This window comes from Schistocerca nitens, chromosome 9 (genome assembly GCF_023898315.1).
Source record: "Schistocerca nitens isolate TAMUIC-IGC-003100 chromosome 9, iqSchNite1.1, whole genome shotgun sequence".
NCBI lineage: Eukaryota > Metazoa > Arthropoda > Insecta > Orthoptera > Acrididae > Schistocerca > Schistocerca nitens.
This window is the reverse complement of record NC_064622.1, coordinates 475,451,200-475,468,948: the sequence shown is the minus strand read 5'-3', so window position 1 is coordinate 475,468,948 and position 17,749 is coordinate 475,451,200. Positions and strand designations below refer to the sequence as shown.

Sequence of the window (17,749 nt, the reverse complement as noted above, 5' to 3'; positions counted from 1 at the left end):
GTTATGTGGTCACTGTGTTGGACTGCTAAACGGCAGATCCATGTTGAAATCTCCCTTGTGCCCTTTTTTTTCACAAAATCATGAACTTTCCGTCTGGTCTTTGACGTGTCTGTTCTTCTTCTGCAGTCCTGGCAAAAGTGATACTATAGATTGTTTATAGAAAATGACTCATGTGGTAAGAATATTTTACGTCGCAAGTAAAGGCGATGAATAGTGCGAGCAGGCGAGATGTCGCATAGACCTCTCACTGAAGAGTTAACCACAAATAAATGGCTGTGAACTATGTTGCAACAAAGGAATTCAAATGTCAAAACTTCCAAAATGTAACGCATGGCTCATGACATGTGCACTGTAAGGTGTCAGGCAAATCCAACACCTTCCATGAAAACCCTGACATGATAAGCAAATCCAGTAGTATGTCACATAGCTCCGAATAAATCGTGACATTAAATTAACCAAAGTAATACGAGTAACGAGTGAGCAAATGGAATACCACAGACTAACACAAGAATGCCTAAATGCATGTCATACCTTCCCACCGTGAGACAGACGCAGTTCCGAAGGGAGAAACGAGAACAGAAGCCGAGAGCAGAACCGTCTTAAACGAGAAGGCCCTACGTTAAGGGACGAACACCCACGTCTCCAGCTAACCGCTAGGACCACCCCCACACCATGTTAAAAGCTAGAGTCCTCCAGAAGAACAGTATAGATCTTACGATAACACAAAAAGGGCCACCCCAGTCGCAAGTTTTAGCGTGAGAATTTTTTCGCGTCTCTGTTACGTCAGGACCACCCGCAGCCCATGTTAAAAGATAAAGCCCTCCAGAAGAACAGTATAGATCTTACAATAACACTAACAGGATCACACCAGCTGCAAGTTTTAGCGTGAGACTTTTTCACGTCTCTGTTACGTTGCAAACTTTAAAAACATTGCCCTACCACGAAAAGTATAACGTTTCTCATTGGATAGACAGAATTTTTGTAGGCGGAGCTTAAGGTTAACGTTGAGACCCTGATTGGTCAGATGAAAACACAGCCAGATAGTTTTTTTAAACCAACTTCGGTAAATTGTAGTAAGGAGAAGTTAAGAGAGAGTTGCTTCTGAGACGGCGAGGTGAGTGGAGCTGTGTTGCCCGCCGCCCCCTGACGAACACCGACAAGGTAATGAACGCACGCGATGTCGCATAACAGCGCATAAAGCTTCACTCAGAACTGCAGAAGTCTCATCTGTTACACCCCCTTTTTGCGTAATACTAGTGTCGATCGTCAATTAAAGCTCATGGTGTTCACATTCGCCACTTGAAGTAAAAATCTGAAACGCGATGATTTTTCTGTTATATAGTTATTGAGAAGCCACATCATCCACTGTAATTTACGACAAGTTAGATAAGTAATTAAAGATAATTGAGGGTCACTGTAGACCATTTTGATAGTTTTCTCTTTTGTGAAACTTAATTTAAACCTAGATTATAGATGTGATATGGCATAGGTCATCCTTCAATCCACTGTAGAACTTGGAAACCCATTCAGGGAATATTCGTTCACATTTTTGTTCAAAGCAGTTGCTTTTTACCATCCTGTATTAAAGCATTTCCTTTTATCAATAGTGCAATTTATAAACAATGTTTTGTGAGTAGAATAAAATTTCCAATGGTAAACTTAACTGCTTTTTCGACGTTATTTTAACAGCTAACTAAAAATAGGAAAGCCTTGAACCCCTTCCACTAAGTTTAGTTAGTATTAAGATTCTTTAACAGGGAGTGCAGTGGAGCTGACGCTGAAACCATTAAGTATTTGATTACATCATCGCTAGTCTCACTGAACTCTTCTGAACTCTACACGTCATGTGTGGTCTGACGTCTCCTTACCAGCAACAGTTCCCAGGTTCAAACTAGTCAATTCCCTAAAAAACACGCTCACAGCGTCGTTGCGCGAAAGTGGTAGGGAGACACGATATAAAACAAACAGACACCACGCAGAATGTTAGAAAATAGCGACCCTGCCAGGATGGTAAAATACCATGATTGAAGGTCGACCACATGCCTAACTAGGTCAGAAAATAAAAATTTTCGTAATAAAAAAAATTTTTTTTTGAAAGGCATAAATAGTTGAAAACAGTAGCTGCAGCGATAGATACTGAGACATTCTAGCAGAGACAATGGCATAATTAAGTTATGAATTTTAAAAATTGTTAGAATTAAGTTTTCACCTCAATGCAAGTGCACAAGTGGCGGATACATCGTTGACAAGTTGGTTCTGACCCAACAATAAGTGAATTGATTGTCAAGTCGTGTGTGCAAAAAGTTTATGAAACGCGTGAGATCGTATGGGCGCATGTTGACGCGAAGTAGGGCGCGTGAATTGCTTTTAAAACAGAAAATAAGGGATACGGAAAGATTAGCAATGGCAGATCGAGACCTTGACCGAATTGAGGTAGAGACACAGCTTGAAAATGGACAGAGAATAGAGGACAGTACAACAGACGATGTAGTATCGCGAGAAATAGGACATATAACGCACCATAACGAGGATAATGTACGTCAAGGTATAGAAAACGTAAGTCAGCATACGACAGAGGAGCAGGAAAGTAGAGAGACAGTCGATGAGGATTCTAACTTGCGTCTTGAATACGTAGAACCCATAGTACAAGTAATCAGAGCTCCCTCACCACAGAGTACAAGGAATGCGAGCATAAACGTGTCACAGCACAGTTCAATGCAATCGGTTGCGAACCAACATTTGGGCGAAAACACAGAGCGTAGGACGTCGGAAGAAAACGCAATAGGACCCACCAATCTGGCAGAATTATTACAAAAATTACGGAAACCATGACAAGGCAAAATAAAGACATAGCGAACCAAATTCAAATTCAGAATGCAGAAACCACGAGACAAATCCGTGCGATTAAAGAACAAAACAAAAAAATTCAGTGACTCATAAGTCATATTGAGAAGTGATAGGAAACTTAATAACAGGTCACAATCAATTGAGAACAGACATTGACAAGGTACAAGTGGACGTACAAACATTGCGTAATGACATTCAGGACGAGATCAAAACATTACATAACAACACCCAGGGAGAAGTCAAGAAACTAGAGAAACAGATAAACGAAATTACTAGACAAGCAGCAGGTACAGCTGAAAAGATATGATAACCGCATAGTCAAAATAGAAGCGCAAACGGAGCGACAATTTCAGAAATTGCGAACAGAGTTGCTGCAAACCATTGAAGAGCGTAGTGAACAGGATCGAACAAGCACAGAGTCTGCAACCACATCCGTATCTGTAACAGCACCGGAAAAACAAGCAATTAAAGAAGATATTACGCATTTGCGATTCCAATCACAGGCGGAAAGTAACATACGTGAAATCAGACAGCCTGCACAGCAACAAACACGTTTCGAAATTCTTGATGAACAAACGTCATCACAAACACATGCGGAACCACAAATGTATGTTTCAAGACAGTTTGGATCGTGCAATGAAGCAGCAAGGTTAGCCAGACAAGATACCGAACCAATACCTGACAATGGAAAGCCAGGTCGCGAAGAGTACAGTGCAATGCATTCAGCTACACGTTCACAACCGATGGAAGAAAATTATTGCGTACCACTCCAACGATACCACGCAAGGGTAGGCGAAAGTTACAGTGGACAATATCCAATGGATCTACCACAACCGGGAAGAACGACGGGAGAAATGATCAGAAACAAAAGTGGCGAAGAATCGCGAATTTCATATGGAACTATGACGAAGTACGACAACGACCATTTCCTCACAGTCAGAAAATTTCAACACTTTCGAGAAGGAAACTCATTACATCCACGAACTTTTAGTGATCAATTCCGAGTAGTTTTACCAGAACACTGGACGCTAGCACACAAATTAGACTTTATATGTGCACACATGTCAGGAACAATCGCAGAAACCATGCAGAATGTTGCAGCGACATGCCGATCGTACGAAGATTTCACAGAGAAGTTTCCTTCACGATATTGGTCCAGCGAAGCACAGAACAGAGTGAAGTACGAATTATTACAGAACCCATATTTTGAAAATTCAGGAGAGTAGAGTCCCGTGAAATTTTTCGAATTAATGGCAAAGAAAAATCAATGCTTAGATGTACCATACAGTGACGGAGATCATTAGTAGGTCGCGGAGGCAATGATTCGAAGCATTTAAAGGTATTCTAAGGGAACTAGAGTTCATATTTTCGGAAGATGACGCAAGAAAAAGACGAAGCGCACGTGAAAAGGAAAGCAAAAAGCAGTGGAATCCACAAGACACAGTACGAAGAAACAATAATTACGAACCATGTGATAACTTCGCACCAAGAAACGGCAATAGATTTCAACAAAGAACCGGTTTGGATTTAGAAGAGAATATGCCAATAACTATAATTCACCCAGGAACGGCAACAACTATTACAGAGGGAATAACGACAACCGGAACGGGTACTGGAGAACCAATAGACCGACAAATCATCAACAAAGAAACCACTATCATCAAGCTGAACAAGAAAAGAGAATACAGATAGAAGAGGTGGAGGTAAGACCAAACCCCGAGAAACGTTCGAATTGACAGCTAAGCGCCCATGCCAAAGAGAATGACGCACCGACCCAGGACAATTGCAGCACCTTGAACAGAGAAATAAAAATCTTATCACGAGAAGAGAAGAAGGAAGAAACAAATCCGCAGGGACCAGATGAAAACGAAGACAAGAAAATAAAAATATCGTGTTGGGACGAAATTAATTGGGAGAATACTGACGAGGATGTTGAATTACCAGAGGCATGCACAACGAATGTAGCAGGAAAGGACGAAGTAATGAGTATTGCAGAGCTATTTGAGATGGAAAACAGGAAAAGCGAATTCAATGAGGATAATGCGCAGTCGACAGAAGTCGAAAATAAGTTACGAGTGGGCACACAACCCAACGTATATAATGAAGGAAGTTATCAAGCGATAATTAGAGCATTTAGATGCGATTATGTGGAAGTAGCGACGAAGAAGGAGAAGATAGACGAGGATGAGGAAAAAGTAGAGGATGTTGAAGAAAGCGTAAATGAAGGAAGAAATAGAGAAGAGGAAAAAAAAAGAGAGAGAAGTAGCAGTCGAAGCTTATCCTACAGAAAGTTCGAATTCACAAGGGAAATTCCTAAAAAGACTCATGTATGATTCAGTGGAGGATTCGTTGATGCAAGAAGAAGAAGAACAGAACCAAACCTTTCAAATTCAACCAATTGTGAAGGCCATGGTAAAGCATATCCCAGTCAATATTGTAATTGATAGCGGAAGTGAACTGACTGTGATCTCAGAAAATTTATTCATGCAGCGTAATGCCAATGAGGAATTGCCAGTTCTGAAAACGTGTAAGATTAAAGTAAGAGGTCCTATTAGAAACATTGCTGCGGAAGTTACGAGACAAACAAGGTTAACTCTTTCGTGTCAAGGTCAAAAGATCGAAGCCAACCTCGTGATTATACCTAAACTAACTGTAGATTTGATTATAGGTGCAGATTTTTTAAATGAGAGACGAGCGATAATAGATATGGGGAAAGGTAGCGTAACATTCGGGAATGTCACACTTCTCTTTGAGCAAAAGCTAAAATTAGAAGAGATACCAGTTATAAACAAACAATTAAGAATGACGCTAGACAAAGAGGATGAAGAATTAGAATGGTATGCACAAAAGGGGGAATCGCCTCAACTCATGAAATCGACGAAAAATTGCAAGAAGTTCAAGGTATATCGGAACACAGTAAAAGAGAATTAGAGGGTATTTTACGAGATAAAGCAGAGGTATTTTTACCTAAGACTGGCAGTATTAAACACTTTCAGTACAAGTTTGAAGTAAAACAGCACAAACCATTTAGAGTGCCACCCTATACAATCCCATTAAGCTACAGGAATAAAGTATTCCAGGAGATATCTAAAATGTTAGATGACGATATTATTGAACCAGCTACCTCCACATATAACAGCCCACTCCATATTGTACAAAAACGAGATGGGAGCATCAGGTTAGTGCTTGATTCCAGACAGATCAACACAATCATAATCACTGAGACAGATCGCCCAGAAAAATTAGAGGAATTGATACAAAACTTCCACGGTGCTAAGATATTTTCATCAATTGATTTACGGAGTAGTTTCTGGCAAATAGAACGGGCCCCAGAATGTAGAAAATTTACAGCATTTATCGTATTCGGTAGATGTTACCAGTTTAAACGATTGCCATTTGGTTTAAACATATCATCAGCAGCGTTTATTAGGGGATTTAATACTATACTCAGTCCTGAAATTTTACAAAAAATTACTTGATATGTTGATGATGTGATTATAGCAGAACCCTCTTGTGAACATCACAACGGCACATTAAATCAGTTTTTACAGATCATGAAAGAGCATGGGGTCACAGTAAATATAACAAAATCCAAATTTGGAAGGCGAGAGGTCAAATTTCTAGGACACATAATTTCCGAGAAAGGGGTAATGCCCGACCCAGAAAAACTAACGGCAATCAAAGAATTCTGTACTCCATATAATAAGAAAACTCTCAGAGGATTTCTAGGTCTCACCGGATTCTATAAAAAATTTATTTGGATCGACCTCTCACAACACCATGCCTATGTGCATTGACTGGAAAAAACACGCCATGGGTATGGGATCAACAAGCCAATGAAGAATTTTTAAAAGTGAAAAACGCACTAACAACAGCACCGATTTTAGCACATCCTGATCTAACACAAAATTTTTGTATGGCCACTGATAGCGCGAAAACAGGCTTAGGAGTTGTTTTATTCCAAGAATACGAACAGGCAGGGCTAAGATCACATAGAACAATTGCATTTGCCAGTCGGGTACTCACAAAAAGCGAAAAAAACTTTTCAGTCACGGAGCTGGAAGCATTGGCCATTGTATGGGGCTTCCAACGTTTTCGATACTTCATATTCGGAAGAAAAATGAAAGTATACACTGACCACAAAGCATTGGAATTTCTGTTATCCGCCAAACTAACTCATGGGAGGTTAGCCAGATGGATGTAAATACTACAAGAATTTGACTTCACTATTACACACATACCAGGACCAGCGAATGTGTTAGCAGATGCTTTATCACGATGTCCACAGGGTGCATCCAATAACATAGGTTTGGAAGCAGCAGAAGACCAGTTTACAATGTACCATATGAAACAAGTACCTTTCGAAAACTACGTTACGACAGCATTGAAAAACATAGGCAAAGAACAGGACAAGGATCCCGAAATACTAGGAATCAAACACAAGTAGAGAAGTAAAGATTTTCCAGACATTCGACAGCACTATCTCGTAAAAAACAATGTTTTATTTTGTAGACGAAATGTTGCAATGAATGAATGATTAATTTATATCCCAGATTAACTAATTAATAAATACATACGGTATACACATTTAAGTAATGGCCACTTTGGACCAAAGAAATACTTTTTAAAAATAAAGCAAACAAGCCATTTTCCTAATATGGAAAGACGAATTAGAACAGTATTAGTCAAATGCAAAAAATGTATGAGGGCTAAACACGTCCCTTTCCAAACCAAACCACCTATGTTTCCAATAATCCCTAAAAGATTAAAACAAATAGCTGCAACAGATTTGATGGGGCCCCTCGCACGCATAAAAAATGGATATATTTTCATATTGGTCGTTTTGGAACTTACTTCTAAATATGTTACCTTGACACCATTAAAATGGGCAACAGGTCTTACTATAAGTAAAGCATTTAGACAAGATTTTCTCAGACAAGTAGGTCGAGTGGAACGAATAATTTCGGATAATGGCCCACAATACAAATCAGTGCAATGGCAGAACACGTTAAAACAACACAAAATAAAACCCATCTACATATCTAAGTACAAACCTAGCGTAAATCCAGCAGATTCATCTATGAAGGACATACGCACGCCGGCCGCGGTGGTCTCACGGTTCTAGGCGCGCAGTCCGGAACCGTGCGACCGCTACGGTCGCAGGTTCGAATCCTGCCTCGGGCATGGATGTGTGTGATGTCCTTAGGTTAGTTAGGTTTAAGTAGTTCTAAGTTCTAGGGGACTTATGACCACAGCAGTTGAGTCCCATAGTGCTCAGAGCCATTTGAACCATTTGACATACGCACTTTATGCCGATTATATGTAGGCAAAAGACACAACACTTGGGATATATACCTTAAAGATTTTCAAGAAGTAATAAATGAAATGACACATAGCACTACACTACTACCTCCAGTTACTGTACTTAAAAATATTGAACCCCCAAACATAACCAGAGAAAATGTTAGATTTCCTATTGTACCACGTAGACAGCACAAACAAGTCATAGCAACAGCACTCTCCAACATCAGAAAGGCAGCCATTAAAAGAAAAGAAAGAGGAGATAGAACAGCAATTAAAAGAAAATTCTCAGTAGGCCAGAAGGTATTTGTAAAAACACACCATCTCTCCAGCAAACAGAAACACAAAATACATAAGTTTTACACTGGATATAAAGGACCTGTCATAATTAGCCGAATTGCTCATGATAACGCTGTGGAACTAATGAACCCAAAAACAGGCAAAACCTTAGGACTTCACCATGTGAGCCATATCAAAAAGTTTGAAGATTAATTTTATTACTGGTAAATAATCAGCACAATATTTCAAGATTATGTTGCAGATAAGATCATCAGGAGAAAGAAGAATGAAGAGAGAGGAAGGTGGGAAAAAGAAAGTAGTTTCAATAAAAACAAAAACAAAAATAACACCAATAGTACCATATATTAAGGTGAAGGGATAAAGCGTAGGTAGTCTAACAGCATGAAATACTAAAATGCTATACACCATGACACTACACAAAAAATAAAAAAACGAATTTGAGGATTTTTGTAGAAGTTAAGACTCAAAATATCTTAGAATTGTAACATGTGAAAGGGCGCCGAAATTTGTAAAGCTTTTTAAGAAGGCGTAAAACAATGTAGGTACTAGACATATGTTAGATGATTATAAGTAAAACTTTTTGTAAGACCATTGTAAAAACTCCAACAAAGACCAGATGCAACGACCCACAAGTTGCAACACGAGAAGTAACAAGAAAGAAAAGGACGTAATTAGCAAGACACAATTCCTACAAGGCAGAAGCGTGGAGAGAAGGGAAAGGACAGTGAGACCAACAGAGGGTAGCTGAAGTGGGCAGTAAATCTGCTGAACCACAGGGTGGCGGAACCCTGCTGGGACAGAAGAGGGAACAACAGAGTGGCGGAACACGGAAGGGACTGGTGCAGGGACTGACAAGCAAACACCCGACTGGACTTTCACCGCTCGTAAACCCCGCGACCCCCGACTCAGCGGAGCGAGCAAAAAAATGGCCCGACGAGAAGACCGCTTGGGCAAGCCACCACTGGCAAAAAAAAAGTGTAAAAGTCACACTACTGCTATTAAACAGCACGCTGATGCACGAAACTGAAGAAAACTCCCACAAAGTAAAAATGACACGCCCAAACAATTTATCAAACTGTTACTAATAGGAGAACTTCAAAGCGACTAGTTATCAATAAATATTTCCATATCCTGCCCAGAGAAGAACCAAGAAGCGTGTAAGAAGCAGAGAAAAAGCAGGAAGAAGTTGAAGATTGAGACCAAGAAAGAAGATGGGTGAAGAATAGACGACATACCTTCCCAAATCCCTATCCTATTGTAAACTAGTCGTCTGCGAAGTATTACAACGAAAAACGACCGCTTTCAGTGACACATAACGATGACTTTCATGCGTACAAAGCCAGTAAACCACGGGATTCTGCACTCACAGCTCCATTCCATTATGGGACCTCCACAACAGCAACACACACTTGCAAAGCCAACAAGGAACGACAAACGAAGCTGTACATCAAATACTTGCCCACATCCATCTCGCTCAAGTCCATCACCTTCGTGCAAAAAAAAAAAAAAAAAAAAAAAAAAACATTCGCCAACCTCATGCTTAAACATTCATAGGATTGTGTGAATGTGTGAAATCAAATTATGTGATGTAGGAATTGTGCAAAAGAAACACGTGAAAAACTAAATAAGTTAAGCTCACCAGACAGTTAATAAACTACAAAATAACAGTCATTGACTATGGACTTAAGTAAAAAATAGACTATCGATAAAAAGAAGTAATTAGTTCTGAAATGGACAGTATATAAAGAACAAAAGTAAGGCATAATAAACACTAAAACTATATGCCACTTATTTTCTCCTCATAAAAATAAAAGAATAACTATATTTTACTTATTTTCTCCTTATAAAAACAAAGAATAAAAAATTATCCTGTTGGATTTTTCCCTTTTTTTTAACATTTGTACCATTTGTTAGGATAATATCTCAATACTTGTGTATGTATATTTCTTTGTCAAAGCAATTCTTGGAAATAATTCTTACTTGTTAGTGTAACAATGTTGAAATGAGTGTTTAGAAACAAAAACATTTTACTTGTACATGATATTTAGAAAATGTGTCAGGAATAGATTTTACTTAATTACTACATTTATAAAAACAATATTTCTAAGAAAATCGATGTGAAAGACGCCTCAGTTTCGATAACTAACTTCTTAAAAAACAAACTTCACAGTTAAATAAAGAAAGAAAATAATTAAAAAATAATAATTATAATAGAATAAAAATATTCTTCCCTTGTCAATATAAACATATTTTTGATAATAATGTGGAAGAATATAAAAATATAAATTAGTAATATAAACTAGCATAGAACAGAAGAATGTGGCTGAACAGTAGGCAACAAAATTTAGATAACGGAATAATTTTTGACTGGCTTAGACCACGATTCAATCATTGCCTAACTTCAGTACAAAAATTAAGTTCGAATGGTGGTGATATGTAAGGTGTCAGGCAAATCCAACACCTTCCATGAAAACCCTGACATGATAACCAAATCCAGTAGTATGTCACATAGCTCCAAATAAATCGTGACATTAAATTAACCAAAGTAATATGAGTAACGAGTGAGCAAATGGAATACCACAGACTAACACAAGAATGCCTAAATGCATGTCATACCTTACCACCGTGAGACAGACGCAGTTCCGATGGGAGAAACGAGAACAGAAGCCGAAAGCAGAACCGTCTTAAACGAGAAGACCCTACGATAAGGGACGGACACCCACGTCGCCAGCTAACCCCTAGGACCACCCCCACACCATGTTAAAAGCTAGAGCCCGCCAGAAGAACAGTATAGATCTTACGATAACACAAAAAGGGCCACCCCAGTCGCAAGTTTTAGCGTGAGAATTTTTTCGCGTCTCTGTTACGTCAGGATCACCCCCAGCCCATGTTAAAAGATAGATCCCTCCAGAAGAACAGTATAGATCTTACGATAACACTAAAAGGATCACACCAGCTGCAAGTTTTAGCGTGAGACTTTTTCACGTCTCTGTTACGTTGCAAACTTTAAAAACATTGCCCTACCACGAAAAGTATAACGTTTCTCAATGGACAGACAGAATTTTTGTAGGCGGAGCTTAAGGTTAACGTTGAGACCCTGATTGGTCAGATGAAAACACAGCCAGATAGTTTTTTTAAACCAACTTCGGTAAATTGTAGTAAGGAGAAGTTAAGAGAGAGTTGCTTCTGAGACGGCGAGATGAGCGGAGCTGTGCTGCCCGCCGCCCCCTGACGAACACCGACAAGGTAATGAACGCACGCGATGTCGCATAACAGCGCATAAAGCTTCACTCAGAACTGCAGAAGTCTCATCTGTTACACCCCCTTTTTGCGTAATACTAGTGTCGATCGTCAATTAAAGCTCATGGTGTTCACATTCGCCACTTGAAGTAAAAATCTGAAACGCGATGATTTTTCTGTTATATAGTTATTGAGAAGCCACATCATCCACTGTAATTTACGACAAGTTAGATAAGTAATTAAAGATAATTGAGGGTCACTGTAGACCATTTTGATAGTTTTCTCTTTTGTGAAACTTAATTTAAACCTAGATTATAGATGTGATATGGCATAGGTCATCCTTCAATCCACTGTAGAACTTAGAAACCCATTCAGGGAATATTCGTTCACATTTTTGTTCAAAGCAGTTGCTTTTTACCATCCTGTATTAAAGCATTTCCTTTTATCAATAGTGCAATTTATAAACAATGTTTTGTGAGTAGAATAAAATTTCCAATGGTAAACTTAACTGCTTTTTCGACGTTATTTTAACAGCTAACTAAAAATAGGAAAGCCTTGAACCCCTTCCACTAAGTTTAGTTAGTATTAAGATTCTTTAACAGGGAGTGCAGTGGAGCTGACGCTGAAACCATTAAGTATTTGATTACATCATCGCTAGTCTCACTGAACTCTTCTGAACTCTACACGTCATGTGTGGTCTGACGTCTCCTTACCAGCAACAGTTCCCAGGTTCAAACTAGTCAATTCCCTAAAAAACACGCTCACAGCGTCGTTGCGCGAAAGTGGTAGGGAGACACGATATAGAACAAACAGACACCACGCAGAATGTTAGAGCACTTGTGTGGAACAAATAGGAGGCACGAATGTCTACAGGTTCCTTCCTTACACCTCGCTGTTGCAAACGGACATGATACCCGACATAGACACGAATTTGAATACAGCGATCAGACACCTCAATGACTGGGTGGACGTTTCATAATTCTGCAGGAAAAAGGGCCAAAACGGGGTGTGGAAACGGATCTCCTCGTTCGCAGTCCAACACTGCGACCACATAACCACGACGCCGCGGTTACTGAAATTCGCTTGATGTTGCATATCTTGAGGATGGACCATTCATAGTTTCCGTTTTGCATCTTTTTTCACACACCTTCTTCCTGTTTTAGTTCAGGGTTCAACAGGCTCTGAGCACTATGGGTCTTGACATCTGATGTCGTCAGTCCCCTAGAAGTTGGAACTACTTCAGCCTAACTTAAGGACATCACTGACATCCATGCCCGAGGCAGGATTCGAACCTGCGACTGTAGCAGTCGCGCAGTTCCGGGCTGAAGCGACTCGAACCGCTCGTCCGCCGCGGCCGGTCCTGTTTTCGTGCTTGATCTGTGTTCAGCCTTAGATGGGATATCCACTGGGCTATTTTAAGAATGAATCTGATGGGAGTCCGATGGGGAGTTTCCCTACTGAGGACATTAAGTTCATGAGGAGCGGACCACCTCTCAGCAACATTACTTAACTCCAATGGTTCTAATGTCAAATCCAGCATTGTTAACTTGAACTTCACCTACATTGCCATGTGGATGCTTAAATTTTAAGGTGCCTCCACATAATTCAACAATTTTTTCGCATTTACAGCACTCTTTAAGTTAAGGAATACAGTACTACTGCAAATGGCCGGCCGGAGTGGCCGAGCGGTTCTAGGCGCTACAGTCTGGAACCGCGCGACCGCTATGGTCACAGGTTCGAATCCTGCCTCGGGCATGGACGTGTGTGATGTCCTTAGGTTAGGTAGGTTTAAGTAGTTCTAAGTTCTAGGGAACTGATGACCGCAGCAGTTAAGTCCCATAGTGCTCAGAGCCATTACTGCAAATGGATGGGTGAATTCCAATAATATCATTATGTGTAAACTTAACTGTCTCCTCCATGAATCTCTGTATTTCGAAAGAATTGGGTCTTGTGAAGCTACTGCAGATGGATGGGTAAATTGCAATGGTATCATTACCTGTTAACTTAACTGTCTCCTCCATGAATCTCTGTATTTCGAACGAATTGGGTCCTGCGAAACTGTTATCAATCATAAAATTCAAAGCATATTTGTTTACTGGTTCATCCATTACCAATTAATAATAAGTAGTAGAGAAACGGTCCACAGCGTTAAACTCACCACAACAGCGCTTGGTCGGCAGCAGTGGCGATGCAAACACGGCACATGCATACGACACGACCGCCGCAGACAGACTTACGATTCTGCTACAGAGGCGGACTCACACATGTTGTAATAGCTGCTACCGTATTTTACGGACTACAAGACGCTGCATCGTAAGTTTCAAGCAGTTTAAAAAAATATTTTTACCATTTTTACCATTAGATTGGAAAGCCAGACTAAAAAAAGTTCTTGGTTTATAAAATCGATCTTTAAAATCCCTGAAAATTGTGAAAATTGTCATCTGAACTTTCTTCTTCCTCTTAGTCGTCATCGTTGTCATCTTCACTGCCATCGAGAGCGTTATTTACGCCATACTTCTTGAAGGATTAAACAGTAATGTCTTCTCTCACTGCGTACCATGACTGTTGAGTCCACTGAGGCAGTTGTTTGATTGTAGGTCGTTTAAAAGCTCCCTACGGCGTGAATTCATGTCGGGTTTCATCCATCATCCATTTGTTGCATTCCTCTCTCATACAGACTTTAAATGGTTTATTTACCGAGACATCAAGAAGCCGCAATTGTGAAGTAGATCTTCGCAGAATAACATCGACCTCTGTATTTCCCTGTCTCAATTTCTCTTTCACAGAATTTTCCAAATGGTCACTAAAAGATCTAGAACAAGAAGAGAATTCTTCTTCAATAAAGATCCTTTCCCTCTTTGCCACTCTCTGTTAATCCATAATTTCATACCAGCCTCGTCCATCCAACCCTCGTTATGTAATGTGAACAACAACACCTGGCGGTATTTCAGAAGGTTTTGGCATTGTTTTGGTCTTGAAAATGATTACTGGATTAAGTTTAGTACCGTCAGCAAAAACGAAAGGACAACAGTGTAATGCATTTTTTATGTTACAATTTTAGCACCTTTCGTGGCAACAGTTCCGTTACTCGACACACCAAATGTCAGAGGAGTTTCGTCCGTATGCGCTATTTCGCGTAGTTCCATACTCGTTTTCCTTCGATGTTGAATAATACAGCGATGGAAACATAATATTTCCGCTTCATGCTCTTGTGGCATTCTCTGAGATTTTTCGTTTTGGTTCGCATGCTAAGTCCATGATCTTCACAAACCTGTAGCACCGCCGGCCGAAGTGGCCGTGCGGTTAAAGGCGCTGCAGTCTGGAACCGCAAGACCGCTACGGTCGCAGGTTCGAATCCTGCCTCGGGCATGGATGTTTGTGATGTCCTTAGGTTAGTTAGGTTTAACTAGTTCTAAGTTCTAGGGGACTAATGACCTCAGCAGTTGAGTCCCATAGTGCTCAGAGCCATTTGTAGCACCATCCACATCCATCCTTAAAGTCTGTAAATTCCGTTGCAGCGCTAGCTCACGAGCGTGTATTTGAATCGTTTTTGTATTAATTCCAGTGCCATTGTGACGGTACGTCATCCTCTAGTTTTGGCCATTTTGCATTCACTCCTCTATTTGCACATGTAGTCTCCTCATTTTTTTCCGTTTTTCTTTACTAGCCCGCCAATCACGAATGGTTCACTGTGTTGCTGGAGGGCCGAAATAACGCTCAGCTACTGCGATTCAGTGTTCTTCTGCATATGCTATTACTTTCAATTTATAACCCATATCATATGAATACCTTTTTTCCATTGTCAAAGTAGCTGCTACAAAAATATTGTGCTGTTACCAATAACACAAACTGTTGTGGTTTGCAGGAGAGCCAACACCGTGTTACCAGAGGAGGCCGAAATGCACGCGTTTTACATCACGCAGGCTGGCGTGAGGTCTGGAACAGGACAAGGAAATTAGAATTTAGCAAAACGGACGTAGCTTGTGGAATACTTAACTTTAATCCATTAATGATGAACGTCGCTCTTGACGGTACATGATTCACAATATCAATAGTAACTGAAAATAGCGCCTTGCTAGGTCGTAGCAAATGACGTAGCTGAAGGCTATGCTAAACTATCGTCTCGGCAAATGAGAGCGTATTTTGTCAGTGAGCCATCGCTAGCAAAGTCGATTGTACAACTGGGGCGAGTGCTAGGAAGTCTCTCTAGACCTGCCGTGTGGCCGCGCTCGGTCTGCAATCACTGATAGTGGCGACACGCGGGTCCGACGTATACTAACGGACCGCGGCCGATTTAAAGGCTACCACCTAGTAAGTGTGGTGTCTGGCGGTGACACCACACAAACTACTTTCAATTCAAGTTCACTGACACCGTAGATTCAATGACGCGCCATAGGCTAGACAGTGCTCTGAGTTTGTGATGGCGGGGTAGAAGGAAGTCAGAGTGAAGAAGCTTGTTAATCCCTGCTGCCAGTTGAATCCCATGTTGCCAGATATATGGCAATTTTTAAGACTGGTAGGAATTTTAAGTCAAACAGTGGACATTATTGTATTAATTTCGAATATGAGACGCACCGGAATTTTGGGGGCAATTTTTCGATGAAAAAAGTACGTTTTACAGTGCGCAAAATACGATAATGCATGCCGTTCATAATTTTGAAACGTTTGTAGGTAACGTTTTTCCGTATTTTGTGAATATTTTGTTACTGTTTATGTTTGCTTCCGTTTTTGTGCCAAATATTAACCATTTCTACAAGTTTAGTGTAATCTGTTACAATATTGTGTGGTTTGCTGGCCCTTGTACAGGGTCGATAGAATTGCACGGATAGGACAAGGAAAGCCGGAATACCTTGTATTAAGCAGGTAAAGACGCGCCAGTGGAAAGTTGGAGGGTGTGAACAGAACTCACCAACTGTCGATAGTCAGACGTCATAGCAAGCAAGTTTAGTCTCGGATACGAGGCTAAAATCTATACAGCTACATGGAATTACTACCTCACATGACCGTTGGCTCCACTGTAAAGATGTGGAACGTTTAAACACTGCTACATGGTGTTCATTAACTAGAAGAAAAACCGTGTGTGAACCGTGTAAGCGTCGAGTCTAAAATCACATAATACTTGACTACACCGAAGAAGATCCTCGCATCGTCACCTCCAGGTAATGTACTCTTTTTGCAGTACAGTAAATCGCCTGCGCCATATTTGTTGTGTGTTCCTTTTACAAACATGATATAATTTATGTATGCATACAGAATGATATGATCCAAGTCATGTTACCTGTGATAGTTTTCTGGCCTGAATCCTAAAATTTACATTATCCTCATAATTACACGGGAAAAAATATCACACTTTCTTAACAAAGAAATGAGAGTTTTGTATTATCTTGAAAAACAGTTTACCTACTGAACCCAGTTAAGTGATGTAGTCAGTTAGCTGCGCACTGTTGTGACAAATTTTGAATTTCGTACGAAGTTAACTATTAATCAAAATGTAAATTTACTCTGATAGTTATATTCAATAAACATTCATAATAGATGAATGAACAGAGTTTAGCGTTCATTGTTTGCAAAATGTGGCTAGTGTTGGCTCATTTACGTGCATCTGTAAGTGCGGGATACTTACGTAAAAAAATGGTTCAAATGGCTCTGAGCACTATGGGACTCAACTGCTGAGGTCATTAGTCCCCTAAACTTAGAACTAGTTAAACCTAACTAACCTAAGGATATCACAAACATCCATGCCCGAGGCAGGATTCGAACCTGCGACCGTAGCGGTCTTGCGGTTCCAGACTGCAGCGCCTTTAACCGCACGGCCACATCGGCCGGCTACTTACGTAAAGAAAGTAGGGGTTCAGATTACTCAGTTACTTTAGATGTTGCTTCCTCGAAAACCATTCAGAATATTTACGTAACTGTTAATGAGAGCCGGCCGATGTGGCCGTGCGGTTAAAGGCGCTTCAGTCTGGAACCGCGTGACCGCTACGGTCACAGGTTCCAATCCTGCCTCGGGCATGGATGTGTGTGATGTCCTTAGGTTAGTTAGGTTTAATTAGTTCTAAGT

General features: G+C 40.3%; 1 protein-coding gene across 1 annotated transcript in view; it reads right to left on the bottom strand.

Annotated features, from left to right (window-relative positions):
- Nucleotides 1-17,749, bottom strand: part of LOC126204362 (diacylglycerol lipase-alpha-like) — a 392,827-nt gene that overhangs the window by 27,329 nt on the left and 347,749 nt on the right. The window lies entirely within an intron of this gene.